This window comes from Columba livia, chromosome 11, assembly GCF_036013475.1.
Source record: "Columba livia isolate bColLiv1 breed racing homer chromosome 11, bColLiv1.pat.W.v2, whole genome shotgun sequence".
NCBI lineage: Eukaryota > Metazoa > Chordata > Aves > Columbiformes > Columbidae > Columba > Columba livia.
Window position 1 is genome coordinate 14,568,271 of NC_088612.1, and position 14,989 is coordinate 14,583,259.

Below are 14,989 nucleotides of genomic sequence, written 5' to 3' on the forward strand. Positions count from 1 at the left end.
CTGGTGCAAGATGGCTTTTAGATTAAGGCCCAACCACCTAGGCAAATTTCAGGCATCCTCCATAAGGTTTGGTGTAGGAAGAGGTGTTTATTCTCTCATTTTGGCTCAACCACTGGTGCAGATTCCAGTTATCTTGTTTCTTTGGCCAAGCGAGATGACTGACTTCAGCTAACAGTTCCTGTGATGCATGTCCAACTGTCCCATGTACTATATTTTACTCACAATTTGTAGAATTTACAATTAGATTAAATGACAAACAGAAAATTACAGAGAGCTGTCCAAACAAACTCCTTATTTTGCTGAACAATAGTTTTATCAGAGATCCCATAAGTAACTTGAAGTTGTCTGTATCTGCAGGCTTCAAAGCATCATATTTATTTCTCCATGAGATACTCTGTCTTCCTTTTCAGTAAATACATTCAGTTTGCAGGGTCCTACTGGAAGTTAACTTTGTGTTCAAGTTGGCAAACAGGTCAGCTGCTGTGTCCTCTCTGAATACTGCTTTTATCTGACAGGTTTAGGAGTCAGCAACATCTTCCTTAAATACACACTTCCAGTATCAGATACATAATCACTACAGCATTTTGTTCAAACGTTAATGTTCAGCGAACATGCCCTAGGCATGTCTAGTCCAGAACCAATAAGCAGAAACAGGATTTAAACTCATAAAAGAGCTTATGCATATCTCAAGGCTACACTGTCTTGTAATGTATGCCCCCAGATGGAGTTCTCTTTCAAAGCAGCACAGAGCAAAGCACAACACTAGTTAAGTCAAAAGCCTCGTGGGTGTGGGAAGAAAGGAGGCGGCCCAGGACTGCTGCTGTAATGGCTGCGAATACTGTTTTCACACCTACAACACATATATCACATACGTAACTGTGCCGGATTGTCCAGGCATGTTCTCTGCATGCTGGCCAAACTCTCTGCTTGCTGACACATTCACACCTTACAGAGCCAAGGACGAGATTAGGAAACCTGACTCAACTGTAATCTGTTGCCTGGGAGGTTTGGGACACTTCAGTGCCAGTGAACAGCTCTCTGCGTGGGCTGAAATGCTGTAAAGTTGTTCCTATGTTTTACTGTCAAGCTACATTCAACAGAATAGAACAGCTATTTGAAGGAATAAAGGAAATGATTTAGCAGAAGGCTTTTAGGGCTGTGGCTGCTGCTCACTGCGTTTGTCTGTCCTACACCTCTGCCCTTTGGGATGATTTTGTGCTGCAGACACATTGTGGGACCTGGCTCCTGTCCAAAGGAATACGTGGTCCAGACAGAACTGGCTATACGAAGACTATGACTTGAACAGTTTTTATGTTTTATTAATGACCAACTGGAGAAAGAGAATGGGGAATCTGTGAAGATTTTTTTCATTATTTTCCCGATTTTAATTTCTAGACACAACACAGACTGGCTTAGGACCTCTACATTGCAGCAGACAGTAATATCTATTTAAGGGATTATGAACCAGCCATGAACTACTCTGTTTCCACTTGGACTTCAGATTGTCAGACCTCAGCTCACAAAAAGCTACCTTCTTTCATATTTGTTCCAGGGACAAAAGACATAGATGAATGTGGACTAGAATTTCATTTTCTAATGGAATGTTTATAGTCCTTCTGGTCTCCATGTAATAAGAAATAATATCATATATTAAGAAATAATTTTTTTTTTCTACCTAGAATTTGGAGGAAAATATTTTAATTATATTTTTCCTCTTCCACAACTATTTCAGGCATATATTTTGGATAACATTTCATTTTCTAAAAGCTGAGCTAGGAGAACCATATTAGGAGCACAGGAATTATTCTGCACACCTGAAGGAAACAGATGCACCTGTTCCACCAGGGACCATCCTGCACATGACAGAAAAGAATCTAACAGATAAAAAGCAACTAAGATTAAATTGGAAGGTTAAAATTTTGGGGCAAATTTGTTGTTATTTCATTTTCACTGGATCCTAGTGGACCTGCAAACATACTGAAGCACCACAAGAAATGCTGCCCTGCCTTGGTGATACCTCATGATTGCTGGGAAGCTTCCAGTGTGTTCTGAAGTTCCCAGTCTGATATACCAGAAAACAGACACAAAAATACGCTGATGTGAAAATCCCAGGTTAGTTCAGTCTGGCAGCCTAGGAAAGTTCAGCTGGCAAGAGTGGGTGAGCATATCTCAGGACAGTTTTATAAAATGAACCATTATCACAGAGGTTGTGTAGCCAACTGCAAAGCTCTTACGTTAACCAATTATTTTAATTGTCCTGAAAAGGTCTGTCCAGCTAGGGTGGCAGCTACAAGATACATGTGGGGCAGAGCCTGTACTCATAAACAAGCTTATACCTGTGTAAGAGTAATAGCATTAGGTTTGTTACTAAAACCCAAATCTCCACTCCCAAAAAGCCCTTGTCCAGGACTAACTGAATTGCAAAGCCGTAAATAAAAGAAGCAATAAAGCTGAAAGATTGTGAAGGAAGTATGCTTAAGACAAAATGAACATTATTTTAAAGAATAACTCTCCCTATATTTCAACAAACGTACCTCAAGAAGTGGCCACAACACAAAACGCTGCCTCAGGACTGCACAACACCACAGAAGAGTCAGCTACTGAAAAGCCAGAATAACTGCTGCATTAAGTTAGAATTCAGAATAGTTAGAATCTAACCACTATAATTACATAGCAGCAGAATTAATTACCTGAAAGGTTTGGAAAGAACTTGTGTAAAATAAAGGAAACTCTTCTTTCTGCTAATGGAAGGTTTTGCTAATAGATTTGTCAGGTCCAGGTAGAAGAAAATGTATTTCTCTTTTAAAAAATAACATGCCCTTTATGCAAATCTATAGTAGAAAATTATGGGAGTTATTAAACTCACTGTAGAAGGGTAATAGATAGTTCTAATTCAAAATGATCCAAGTAGAGAGTGACTTTTGCAGCTTGCAATGCCAGTTATTTAGTCTAGGCAGTCTCCCATAAATCTGAACAAAATCCATGACGCTGCTGCAAAACAAAATGAAAAAGAAAGAGAACAAATAGCTTCACTTTCATTTCTAACAACTGATCCAGCCTCCATGGGAAATGTGTGATATATCTCCAGCTGCTAGCTACAGTAGCCTGAGAAGCAAGTAGTATCTACCAGTACTCCCCACAGTTGCACGTGGACTATCTATTTTCAGATGTACATTTTAAAAACAACAACACACAAAACAAAAACCACCAAACCTCGCCCAAACCAACCAAAGAAAAAATACCACCACAAAACCCAAAAATATCTGCCAAGCAGCCAAGCCCAAAATGCCAATTTAGTAATTGAATGCAATCATAACAATGTACCATCAGCAATATCAGATGCAGCGCAAAAAATGGATCAACATAAAATACCTGTAAAGTATAGAACAGAGGGAGTTGTTCTTCATCTTCAATTTGATTATAAATTCTCATGTTGCCTGTGTTGTCCAGACTACTAAATTACTAGAACACCCAAATTAGGCAGCACAACAATCATAACACTGAACTAAAACTGGGGAGTAGTTCTTTAAAGTTTCCTTTGGCATTCTTTTCTTCAATTAGCTCAGTATAAGTTTGCATGCGTGCGCGTGTGTGTGTGTGTGTGTGTGTGTGTGTGTTTTTCACCACCTGCCTATGTGTGTCCATTCCCCCCCCCCAATTATAATAAATCATCTTCTTTCACTTTCCACTGGCTTTTCACACTCTCAATTGTTGATGGAAGTGACTCTTTCTTTAAGGTAATTTAAATTACTAAGACTTTACAGAATTAAATAGTTATAGAAATAGTTGGTTTAGTACCTCCTCAATGTTAAGGAGCAGAAACGCAGTCAGCATTTTCATACACAGGAAAATAAACATAACTTCTCAAATCCTGTTGAGAAATACATATATAACATTCCTAGAAAATTCATAATACTTAAGCCAGAAGAAAATAATAGAACCTACACTACAAAGACTTCATATTTTATTGTAAAATTTACATTTCTTAAATATGTCAAATCATATCAATTAATAGCTTTTTATTAACCTGAACATCTTGCTGGGAAATAGCAACTCTCACTACCAAATGTCATCATCAACAGTGAGACTATCTAAGTGTCTATCTAGGTGATTATATGTCCCTACTGTTTAATTCAGGCTTATCTTCCTTGTTTTCTTCACATACTTATTCTATCAAAATCAATATGCTTATGAGTACACACAACACTCAGCTTCTGCTGAAGTTTACTGCAGCAGTGGCTCTCAGAATATTACCACAAAGTTGTTGGTGTTTTTTTGTTTTGCTTTTTAATTTAATTTCCAAAAGCAGAGGCATGACATGCCACTAAAGAATTCTTCCTTGTAAATACCATTACTGAGAACTTTCAGACGAATATGCTTAGTTAAAACTGAACAGGCAAGTTAATACATGGAAGGAAGAGAACAGAGCAGGAACCTTCAAAAGCTGAATCTCTTGCCTCTTGTGAACCATGGCCAAACTCACCTGCTTATTTAATACCAAATGAATCACTAACCAGTATTTCCCACTAGAATCCTCCAAAGCTATTGCCCAATAGTTTCAGCCTAGTAAAAACTATATCTGTGATTAATTGGGTTCAAATATATCCTCTTTTCCCCTAGACCCTGTTCAGAGAAAAATAAGTATTCCAAATACCCGGCGAAGCAGTACAAAAATTTTTTTTTAGTAACATTTTTTTTCCTTTAATTTTATTTTACCAATCTTGAACAACAGTTTTTCTGTTCATTCTAGAACTTCTTAAATCAAATCTGCTATGTTAGCTTTTAAAGAAAACAAAACAGCACCCATACCTTCCTTGCTAAAAACCAGCCTGTGCTCCTTTCTCTCCTCATTAGAGAACAGAAAGTCGAGGATTATTACAGCTGAGATGCACGATGGGTACTGTTGAGGGAACAAAAAATATCCAGCAGCACAGAGAAGGGTCTGACATGCTGAGCCATGCTGAGGGAATGTGGATACTTGGACCTTTGCTTCTCTGTTGCTACACCATTAATTCCCACACTGTTCCAGATATCATTATAAATGCACTTTATATCTATTCCTCTCTGCATCGCAATATGATCACCACCAGAACAGTGAGTGACTGTTACAGTACATTTCTGCTGTCATTATTCCCTGTCAGCCAAGGGCAAAATACAGTCTTCACAGATTTCCTTAGCTAAAAATTATGTGTCCAAGCGTCCATGCTCATTTCATTAAGTTTACAACCCTTTGATAAACCTAAGACAACTGTCACACTATTGGAACAGACTGGGTTTTTCCAATAGATATTTTTCCTGTGTTTTTCAATGGAGAGGAGAACCTGACAACTGGACAGAGAACAGTAGGTGTCCCCTTGTCACGGTGCTGTGGGGTTCATTCCACAGCACCGACTGGTCTGCCACCAGCTGGGAGGAAATTCAGGTTCTGTTAGTATGCTGGTGATGCTCAGCTTATTTTCTGGTTTTTAGCAGATCAAAAATGTCATTCTTCAGCCAAGATGCAGATATGAATGAGAACAAACTTGGCTGAAGCTGAATCTGCAGTGGACAAAGGCATTGCTGGCAGCTGGCATTGAAACATTAACATTATTCCAGCCCAAAAAGCAGTCTCTGCTCTGACATCACTTATCACGCACAGTTATAACGACCAAGCTAGCAGAGGTGATAATGTGGGCATTTTGGGGGTTTTTTTTGAGTGTCAATACATGGAGACATTCAAGGAGACTGGAGAGTTTCAAGCTCTACAACTTGCTTCAACGACAGGATGAATTTCCTATGTGCGGCAGTATGCACACCACCTTTTTTGATAAAACAGATGTCACTGTGCTATGTTTGGTTGCTTTGATATTTGACAGGGATGATTTGAATTGTGTATTTGGGCATGTAGATTTCCTCACTCCATATAAAAGAGCACAATACAATAGGAGGCTACAACATTTCCTAAAGCAAATATTAAATGCAATGTGTTGTTTTTTTTTTTTTTTAATGAGGAAACTGATATGTTTACTGGATATTATCATGGCTCTGCAGAGATGGGCCAGAGGGAAAAGGAAATTATGCACCGAATTGGAGAGAGGAGACACTGAAAACAAAATGTTCTGGCAGCGTATATTATATCATTACCTTCTGTGACTTAGCCACATAAACTATTATATAGTATAACTGTTTTTTTAATGTAAAACTTCAGCTCTGAGGACTCTAGGCTGAACTCAAATGTCATGCGAAGTAACAAAGTGGATAAATTCACCCATTTCGTGTTCCAGGCATGACACGCAGAGCCAAATAATTCTGTTTATCTGTGTAACCTTTTGACTATGCTACCAGATTGGTCACTAGCCATGAACCCAACAATGATTTACAGAGACAAAACAGGGTGTTGCAATCATTATATAGCTTTCTGTAGTTTAATAAAAGGGAACAATTTGATACTATTTCTGGGTACAGAAATTTGATAAATTGGTATTACTCCTTCCTGAGAAGGTAACAATCAAATTCATAGGTTCTGTCTATTTATAACTAATTTCTGTATCTTTATACTACAGTGAAAAGATTATAATGTCCGCAGTAGGACTAAGTGAGCATTACACACAAGCCAATGTACCTGACCTCCATTTCGAAATCCTAAGGAATCAAGAAAGAAAATGAGTAAGGTCATCTTTAGGAAGCTATTGAATTGCATGCGTGTATCTCAGGTCACGAACAAACACCCTTTTTCTAGTCAAGGGTAACTGCCTGTAGCTTTCCCCCAGCTTTCATCATCTCATGACAGCTACCACTTCTATCCAACTCGTGCACTAGGTCAGTTCATGTAAGCAAGCCCTGATTTGTCTCAAGCAATATAAACTAGGTTAGTTTAAACAGTCAAAATTGGTGATCTGAGGTAGTCTAGCTGATTCTCCTTGCAGCAAATAGACAACAGTCCAACATTGGAGCATTGGTGAATAGAACAGTAAGGGTGGCAATCTCTGATTGGTAGGAGGTGATAAAAAGCTGAAGGTGGCAACTTCTTCACTGGCACAGATGGATGCAGACAAGAATGCCTGTCCACTGCTGTAATGTGCTCCTTTTGTAATGAGTGTTAAAGTACTGGTTTTCCACAGCAGAGTTATACACTCTGAAGCACATTCAGGTTCTTCTATGCAAAGGAAACTCTGCATCCAAACAGCTTTGCTTCTATTGTTACAAAAGTTAAAAAAAAAAAAAAAGAAGGAAAAGGAAAAAAGAAAAAAAAGAAAAAAGAAAAAAAAAGAAAAAAAAAGGTTTTAAATTGCAAAGTGAATTTATGTATAGTGAAAAGAAAGATGCCTTCTGGAAGGACTTTTAACTATTGTTTTATACAAGATTTCCTCCCATTTGTGGTCTTTAATTTTTTACATATGAGCAGCAGTCTCACTTTCTTCACCCTATGAAATATGACAGATTCTAGATAAAACATGCCAACTGAAGTCGGAGGCATGAGTTATAGTGTTATATGCACCACCTATGCACAATATGGGAAAGCAGCTTTTGACAAACTAGAGTAGTTAAGAGGACAATGCAGCACTGAATTCCTAGGCAGAAATACAATTCTCCACAGAAAGGTATTCTTCATATTTGCACACTGAGGTCTGCTTCTCTCCAGATGCTGCTGTCTCCCCAGTGTCACAGAGAACCCTGTTTCCAAGGCTCTGCCCTGCAGCAGCACCCAGCTGTTGCCGTACCCTGTGGGCTGCCCCTGCGCAGAGCATTTATTACCGGATCAAGCCCACGGTTCAGTCCCCTCCCTTCCTGCTGCATACCCCAGTGCAGCTACTTGGACAGGACTGCTGAAAGGGCAACCATTTGGATTTTACTCACACAGCTGTTCTCATAAATGATAATTCCAATTATGCATCTTCTAATGCCTTTATTTACCACATCTATACTTTGCACAGAAGGGCTGGAAAAATCTGTCACTCGGACATTGTTCTAGTGCTTTTTGTAGGCTTGTCATGTTCAGCAAGCAGTAAAAATGGCTATCTGGCTGTTCAGCTGAGCCACTGATCTCTTCTGGGCTAGTGGATGTAAGAGACAGTGATTTCTGTTTTGATAACAAACTGTTCCTGTCCCCCACATTGCATTCATGAGACTTTTTGGCTCTGCTGTGTCCCCGCTCAAGCATTAAAGAGGAATGTGCTTGCAGATGTCCTCTGAGAGTCTCCTTAGGTTTTCCCAGCTATTTCTACAAAGTTTCACATTGTTGCCCAAATACAATTGGTCTGTAACTATTTGGAGAATTTTTAACTTCTGAGCCTACATACTTTGTGCTAGTCAAATGAACACAGAGATTATAACATTGGCTTTCCATCCACTTTCAAGGATACTATTCCTTATGCTAATAGAAAAAATAAGGGAATATTTGAGTGGACTATGTTGATATTTTCCACAAAATAATCTTGAGCAAATTAAAATGTAAATTTTTCTACAGTCACTGCTTTTGGGTAACACACTTTCAGCTGAAGTCTTTAGACATCTCCTGCCTCCATTTTGATTCTCACATTTGGAGTTTTTGGGAGCACTTTCCTGATCCGTTCTGTGATCTCATTTCTTTCTTACTCCTTACACTGACTTACCCAATTCCTGAAAGAGTCTTTCTAGCTTGTTAAGCCATGAGCAAACTAATCCAGTAGAAAGAGAAGTGAATTTTCACATGTTGGCTGAGTGAACTGACTCAGACAAATGCAAGAGTTATGGCTACACCGCTCAGGAATGGGGGAGTGGGACCTCCAGGTTCCCCATTATTACCTCATAGACCTACAAACTCCTAGGAGCAGGCCCAGGCCCTGCCTTGGGAGCAGGGGTTCCACCCTCACCAGTGCTATATATGTCTCAGTAAAATCTTCATGAGTCTTCTCTCCCTACAGAGCAAAGTGTAACAGTGCGCATCCTGGCACCAAGCTTGGCATCACACCACACTCCAACAGGCAGCAAACCATCCCTGCCCAGAAAACCTCGGGCAGGGATCCTCATCAGCAGAGAAGCATTAGTGCCAACATGACCTAGGACCTCTGAAGACCCCAGAAGTGAGGGGGGGAAGGGACATGAGCCAAGCTCATGAAAAATTCTGCTAAATCGCTATGGTTCTCAGGGAAACAAAAATCTGTTCCCCTAATCTGCTTGGATGGCTGGTAGCATTTGCCACAGTGGGGCTCCTATCCTGAATAGGCCTCTGAGTATGACTAGAATGCAAATAATAATTCTCAGAGTTATTACATTCGGGGAAATGACTCTGCTGTACTAATGTGTACATTACATTTATTATTTAAATGAGTCCAAAAAGACTTGTTAAATGAACATCTTGAAATGCAAGCAGAATGTACATCTAATCATCCATACTTAGAACAACATACCATAAACACAAAAGTTTGTTTTACATGGATCACAATATTTTAAATTAAAATAATCTCTTTCCTTTCCATCCTCCTTCCTAAACCACTGTGAAACAGTTGTACAAGGCTATCAGCAATTTCATCAGTGATATTGCTCCTGGCTTTCACCAGTGAGCTAACATGTTCTACCTGTTGGTGGGTAAGTCACTGTTTCTATACAAGAAAAACAAATGGATGGAATCACTCAGAAGCACTGATGACTACAGAATTTGGACATTAGACACAAACTTGCTTTCTCACGTAATAAAATCTCAATAACAATGTATTTTTTCAAGGCCAAAAATCTTCCATAAGCCTATGTCTTTTGCCAGCAGGTTATTCCTTGTTACTGTATGAATTAAACTAAGTAGCTATCACCACTACCAGAATTTTTCTAAAATGCATTATGATTAATTTTACCTTCATGTTATCTGAGCTGTTCCCAAAGGTGACTGGTTTGGAACACTGAAGTGGCAGAGGCAACGCAGAGGCTACAGACAGGTTAACCTTGGCTTTGGAGAGCCTGCTGTGCATGTCTGTGACAGATAGGGGAATGAAATCAGTAACTTCACTGATCAACTAATACCTTACCACAAAGCACAGCCCACTGCTTACTTCACAACAAGTATTATTGATTACTTATGTGCAAAGTGTCCAGGTTGAGAGATGATCAGCATACAGTGCTCTTAGTAATGGCATCTCATGAGATGCCTTTTCTCAAGGCTCTGTGCACTAACTACTCAGATGCTGGTTTACTGAGATTTGACGGCTATTATCCCTTGTCTGTCCTTTTTCTTCTAAGCTACAACTGGACTACTTAGAAACTTGGCAAATCAGCCTACTTATCAGGGAGCCAAATTCGACATGGTTGAATTCAACCTTTATCATAGAAGGGACAAGCGTGCTCAGGAACTTCTCACGTGAATCTTGCAGGAAAGCACCCATGCACTGAGGGCCACGCATTAGCCAGCTGACTGTCATTGTTTTTTCACCAAAGCAGTTGTAATTCAGTAATATTGTATATACATATATTGTGCAGTTCACACTCACTCCCTGGGCATGAAAGAAACTAGGAAATCTAGACTGTCAACAGTATAGTAGTCAGAACCTGTGTCACTGAGCAGCAAGCAAAGCTGTTAAGTGGACTAATGTTGGTCGTGCACTAAGCACTGCAATAGCAGAGAAAACTCTTGAGGTGAAAGGCCACAAACCGGTCGGCATCCACCAAGGATATTAAGTACGCCCAGCTCTCATTGATTTCAAAAGGCAATTTGCAGGCCGTCTGTTACCCTTGCTGTTGTGTGAGCAACTCTGAACAACTTCCTTTTCACCATCTGGCAAATGAACTCTTGATTCTTTCTTTGTGCCTTCCAGGCTGTCAGATTTAATATGTCCATTGTTTAATGATCCCATCCTCATCTTTAAGTATTCTGAGGATTTTTCTGTTCTAACCCAAGAAAATAACACAATCAAAATCCCTACCTTTCTGCTCCTAGAAGACGAGACCTCATTTAGCAAAACAGACACTTGTTTTGGAAATGTTTCATACTTCCAACTTATAAAACCCATAGATTTATAGTAAAATCTAGTAGTGTCCACGTTTGTTGAATTTTGTCCACTAAAGCAGATCCAGTTTGCTTTGTAAAACAAACTTGGCTTCAGCACACTTCCACTGTGCTGCCCTGTTGGATCTTTTGAAGAGCTCCTGGTGACAGAACTCAAGGCTGTTTCATTAACCATCCACCAGCAAATCTAACAACACGTGAAGAATTTCAGCAGCTCATTCATGGTTCAGTTAATTTATGATAAATTTCTCCCCAATGAGATATCACAAGCAGAGATCAAAGAAACTCCAGAGAACGATTTCTCTTCTTGTATTCATACATTTGTGAAGCTGTAAGGAGTTTAGAGAGAATAAGCAAGAACAGCTGATGAATTAAAACAGTTTGCACTTCCAACATGGAAAACAGTTATAAAATAAAACCCCATCCTCAGTGGGGAAACAACATCACAGGGAAAAACATATTTTTCCTTTAAGTATAGTTTTTATCATCAGGAACATGTTGTTCACAAAAAGGCTTTGACCGACTTGGAGACTGAAACTCTCTGTTCACAGACCAAAACCATCATAGCTAACAAAAGCATCCTTGTGTTGTTCCACCTCTGCAGAACCTTTTGTCTGTCTGTCCTTGGCTTTCAGTTTGTTCTGCTGACAAGTCCTACTTAGTGCCAATTATTGGGAGCCACTTTTTGCATCTGGAATTCCAAACTTTCAAACAATACTTGCAGTTCATACATTTACTCATTTTCCTAATTGTTTCACAATAGGTTTTAGCAATCTATAAGTAAGACATTAACTGAAAAAACTGTGTGTGCTTTCAGGTGTCCTAGAAAACAAATACATAGCAATTGTACTATAATTCACTTTGGAACACAGTGGTTTTGCTCATCAATTTTTATGTATTCAAAATACAGAAAGCAACTTCACTCCTTACAGTTTGGCCCATGTCATTCTGCAACTAAGAAACAACAAATGCATAAATAAAAAATAAGGCAACTGAAAGTGAATGTTAAAATTTCCTTCAATCTGACATACTGTTGTCAAAGCCCAAACACCTAGGACTACAGGAACATACATAATAGATCAAACTGGAGACACTTTTAAAAACCTGGTCATGGAGAAATCAATACTGAAGAATCCAGGGAAAAAATTATCCAGGAAATTAAGGGTTGATTTATGCCCTGAAAAATGAGGCTTCGTATTCCTCATGTACTTTTATTCACTAGTTTCAATCTGGATTTTTTCCTTCCTGCCAGTTGCCTTCAGTGAGCAGTTTTCAGATGACCTGTAAAACTGGGCAACGAAAATATGCAGCATAAAGTCTGATCACAGAATTTTCAGGAAGAAACATCTTAACCGTTCTTGCTTTATCTTAACCAAGGTTTCAAGTGAACAGACATCACTTAAAATCTTCTAGCTCAGAAGGAAGGAAGAAAGAACACGTTGCAGAAGAGCTAGATGAAAGCATTAAAGAATAAGCTAGCAAGAAACACAGAAATCCAAAGAAAACCAATAGTTCAATCCTATAAGGTGCTGAGTACTTGCAACAGCCATTAAAATGAAAGGTAGTTGAGAAACAAATAATCTCTTGAAATCATGTCCAAAGGAGCAATCTCTGCCTTTCTGTGATGGATACACATAGACCAAAACCAACCAACAACAAAACACCCACGTTTTTCTCTCGCTTTTCGTGCTTGGCCTGCTATGGGTATGTGCATTTTTGTATTTCTCTTTTCCTACACTAAGGCATACAAAGTGACTAAAGAAAGATGATCAACAAATTATGTCTATGGATCAACCACATCCCAACGTGGAATTTTTCAGTCAAACCTCAAATACTGCCAGAGGCCCAACTACAGAGTTCTCACTGCCGCTGTAGCAGCAGGTTAAAGTTCCAGCACTGTGTGCCCGTACAGTGCTGCCCAGGGGCAGCTCTGTCTTGCTTGAAATTGAGATTAAAGGCTTTGAATGGGACAAATATCAGCTGCTTCACCACCTTACTGGACGTCAGCATCATGACTTCTAAAATATATTCTTGACCATTTTATACATCTTGTCTCTATGACTGTAATCACAGTGTGCAAAGGTGTCTGGCCTTCTGGGTCAAAGTGATAAAACTAATAAAAGTTTTATACACTGCTAATCTTTTTAATGACTTTTTGCATTGTATAATGCATATAGTATTAAGTATTCCACAAAGTAATATCTTGCATACTAGTTTTCACAGCACTCCTGGAAAGGTCTGCAGAGCTCAGCAGCAGCTCACCCCAAACTGACGCTAACAAATCTTTGTAGGACATCATTGCATGACCACTTTCACTTACAGAGAGAGTTAAACTAGAGTACTAAACGAAAGTACTTGAGAAATTTTTAGTGAACTATAGTTGAAGCAATATCAGTTGTTATAATCTACACTCAGTTTACCTATACAAGGAAAATATTAACAAAAATGTATAAGAGCAATAACAAAAACCCTAACGCAGTATGCAGAAGCTACTTCAAAATATGTCCAGAGTAAACTTCCTTCCTCTTAAAGAGTCTAGTTAAAAACAAGTCCAGTGTTGGATAAGAAGCCTCATTTCTAGACATAATCGCATGGAGATAACTTTTGTAAACAGCACGCACTGCAGAGGTTTTAGAAGAAATAACTGCAGGCATCCACTGTAAGAGATGAGTTTTGAGAAATTCAGGATACGCTTAAAGAGACTGAAGCCTTTTGATACCATATCAGTAAAACCATCAAACTCTTACTTAGATGAACACACCTACTGATTGTCAAAGCAAACAGTTCCCATGTACTGCAAAACAGGATTTCCCCACAGCTACTTCTGCTTAACTAACGCTTTCAGGCAAAACCAGTAAAAACAAAACAACTCTATAAAAAAATGTCAAAGGACACAATGGAAAAAAAAAAAATGACCATATGTGAGGGGCAAGAGAAAAGGAAACTGAGGGGCAAGAGAAAAGGAAATAAGAAGAGAGGAGTGATTAAAGCAAAGTATAGCCCCCGAGAACATATCCTTCAAAAAGTTCACAATATTTGCTCTAAAATACAGATTTCTTAGAATTTTAAGTTATCAGATGCCAAGTCATCACTTTTAGACTGAGATCTTTGGATGCTTACTCCTATTCCTTGAATTAAACAAAGGCTACTTTGGTAGACAGGGATTTAATTATACTTAAGCGAGGCAGATTCCCTCACTTAACCAATGGGCTGCCTGGCACTGGAGAGCCATCTCATCCTTCATAATTGTTACTATAGTCCTAAGGCTAAAACTTATACGAATTCCTTTTTTTCTTTCTCCCCCCCCAACCTCCTTTCCACTGCAACACTCAATCATCTTCCATGCACCAGTGACCTCTTCATTTCCCATTGCCTTTTTGCAAACTCTGAGACAGACAGGTACCCGTCTCTTCATCGCGGCAGACAGGTATTTTTTTCTGAGTATCAGAATGGTGCCAAGCATAAATATTCACAAGGGGAGTTTGTGAGAATAGCTAGGACCAAAAATTCTTAATTAAACCTACAATTCACTAACTTCCCAGCTCAGACAGGTTTGCTGTGCAGATGAACACTGTGCCTGCACCCAGCACCCACCAGCTCAGCTGTCATGCAGTGTGTCCCAGGGCCCAGCGAGTGAGTTTCACTCAGTAACGGCATCCTGTGAAAAGATGCTAAAGATTCTGATGTTTCACCTTCTCATTCTTGTAAGATCCCCGTTATTTTTTTTTTTCCTGAGCAAATAAACATTCTTGCTGCATATATTTAATTTCTCCTTGTCCTATGGAATGCTGTGATCCAGAAGTGATGCTGAATTTCTGACATAGCAAGTTGGCACCAGACAAATGATTTCACTGCAGAATCACACAGCAAAACAATTAAGGTCATAAGAAGAAAACAAACTCCCACTTGCAGCACAGCTATCCTAAAATACAACTCCAAAAACATCTTATATTTTCTAAGACTTTTTTCTTTTTTTTTTTTAAACAAAATTTACACCTGTCATAGTGTCAGTATATGTGAAATGCTTCCGAGGGATAT

At 39.0% G+C, this 14,989-nt stretch overlaps 1 protein-coding gene and 1 long non-coding RNA gene across 2 annotated transcripts in view; one reads left to right on the forward strand and one right to left on the reverse strand.

Annotated features, from left to right (window-relative positions):
* LOC135580498 (uncharacterized) overlaps positions 1 to 9,394 on the reverse strand; it is a 59,021-nt gene extending 49,627 nt beyond the window's left edge. Inside the window, exon 1 of the long non-coding RNA XR_010475246.1 lies at positions 8,592 to 9,394. This is a non-coding gene — a long non-coding RNA (uncharacterized LOC135580498). The remainder of the gene's footprint in view (positions 1 to 8,591) is intronic.
* Positions 1 to 14,989, forward strand: part of LIPC (lipase C, hepatic type) — a 50,703-nt gene that overhangs the window by 12,100 nt on the left and 23,614 nt on the right. The gene's annotated exons all lie outside the window — the stretch shown is intronic.